Source organism: Botryllus schlosseri, chromosome 2 (genome assembly GCF_051294905.1).
Source record: "Botryllus schlosseri isolate E-star chromosome 2, Bs_hap1, whole genome shotgun sequence".
NCBI lineage: Eukaryota > Metazoa > Chordata > Ascidiacea > Stolidobranchia > Styelidae > Botryllus > Botryllus schlosseri.
Genome location: NC_137237.1, coordinates 3,920,579 through 3,922,764, shown reverse-complemented (window position 1 = coordinate 3,922,764; position 2,186 = coordinate 3,920,579). Strand labels below are relative to the sequence as shown.

The 2,186-nt window shown below is 41.3% G+C and overlaps 1 long non-coding RNA gene across 1 annotated transcript; it reads left to right on the top strand.

Annotated features, from left to right (window-relative positions):
* The first annotated feature begins 1,358 nt into the window (after window positions 1-1,358).
* LOC145459355 (uncharacterized) lies at window positions 1,359-1,633 on the top strand. Its single transcript, XR_013921357.1, has 2 exons — window positions 1,359-1,422; window positions 1,538-1,633. It is a non-coding gene; the product is annotated as an uncharacterized LOC145459355 (long non-coding RNA).
* Window positions 1,634-2,186: the final 553 nt, after the last annotated feature.

The following is a 2,186-nucleotide window of genomic DNA, read 5'->3' as shown; positions in this document are numbered from 1 at the left end:
TATTGCTCTTCGACTTAACTACAGGCCTTATAATATGGGGGACGGCGCTATACCATGATATTTTCTAAAGCAGGCTGTTCGAGTGAACAGATGATAAGTATCGCATTTCCATATCAATACTAGCATTTTCATTCAATGATGTGGACGAATGCTTATGCTGTCGAAGATTGGATGCCTGTTGGTGTGCATCAATGTGAATCAAGCTCTGCACCTTTTGCATAGCTCAATTTGCACCTTTTGGCAATCCATGCGAACGAATTACTATCGTTTTTACAACTAATTACATACTTGAGTAGATTCAAAGTCAGTCAATTCTAGTTCTACTTCAAGTAGATTTAGGTTGCTTATAGAAGTACTTCTACTGGTACTTGTGGATTTTTTTCATCGCTAGTTCTGCTTCTACTTGAGTAGCTTTTTGAACTACTCTGACCACCTCTGTATATTAGTTACTTTATACGTTTCCTGTAAATTGGCATTTCCAACTGAGCTATCTAGTACTAGCTCTAGCAGTCGACGCAACAAAATGATTGTTTGGTTATTAAATGGTGATGCTAACTCTAGAATGTTGCAGTTCCTTGTATCTCCATCGTCTAAAAATATTGATGCTACAGACAAAAGTAATTCTTCTTGCTTAGCATATTTCCCCAGGCCGTTTTAAATCCATTTAATTTGCAAAATTTGTCTAAGTGAACAGCGGACAAGGAAGTACGATACAAACATTGCACAATCCCCATTACTTGTTTGGGGATATGTCAAATATGGATGAATATAATCCATCAATAAATTAACTGCATTTTCAGACCCTTTTTCAATTAGGATGGCTCATAGTAGAGTACCACATTCATTTTCATCTCCTTGCCATTTTTATGTTGTCTTCTGCAAATTTCCTGTCAGTGTGCGTGCCTCTTTACGTCCTCTAGGTTAGCTCTGATAAAAAGATAACTCCAAAGTCGTTTCGACAACCTCCTATCTATGCATTATATCAATCTTGACAATCTTGTTCTGTTCTTGTGGTGTTTTTGACTGACTACAGAGTACAGAATACAGATTAAAACTTGGTGGCCGAAAGTGATATGCCGATACTTCCATAATATATCATATTGATGCTAACTTAATCATCATAAACACCTTCATTATACGGCACTTCTTCGTTATTCCCCACACATCGAAAAAATGATCCCCATGACACCAATAAATGTTTCCCCATGAACATAAACAGAAAAATTTATAAACGTCAAAATGAATTGTTTTTCGCGTTGGGGTGGGATAGACGGATATTAGGGTTGAGGAGAGGGGAGATATTAGGGTTGGGGGAGAGGGGGATATTAGGGTTACGTGAGGGGGATATTAGGGTTGAGGAGAGGGGAGATATTAGGGTTGGGGGAGAGGGGGATGTTAGGGTTATGATTAGGGTTAGGGGAGGTGGGATATTAGGGTTAGGGGAGGTGGAATATTAGGGTTAGGGGAGGTGGGATATTAGGGTTAGGGGAGGTGGGATATTAGGGTTAGGTTAGGGTTATGATTAGGGTTAGGGGAGGTGGGATATCATGTCCCTAACCCTCTTCTCCAACCCTAATATCACCCCTCTCCCCAACCCTAACATCCCCCTCTCTCCAACCCTAAATCCCGCCTCCCCTAACATCACCCTCTCCCCCAACCCTAATATTCACGTCCCCTAACCCTAATATCCCACCTCCCCTAACCCTACTATCCCACCTCCACTAACCCTAATATTCCACCTCCCCTAACCCTAACCAAACCCCTAACCCTAATATCCCACCTCCCCTAACCCTAACCTAACCCTAACCCTCCTAACCCTAACATCCCCCTCTCCCCCAACCCTAATATCTCCCCTCTCCTCAACCCTAATATCCGTCTATCCCACCCCAACGCGAAAAACAATTCATTTTGACGTCTATAAAATTTCACATGTTCATGGGAATCATTTATTGGTTTCATGGTGATCACTTCTGGATGTGTGGGGAATAACGAAGAAGTGCCCATTATACTTTTAATGTTATCTACTATCGTCAAGCCGTCTCTCAAAATGAGCAAGAACCACAACTTCTGTGAAAAATGAGATTATTAAACGTCACTCGTCGTTTTTATGTTTACAATGCGGTATGATTAAACGGGTGGATAAACAGATGGAATTCAGGTAGCTCGGTAGCTACGACTTCAACGGC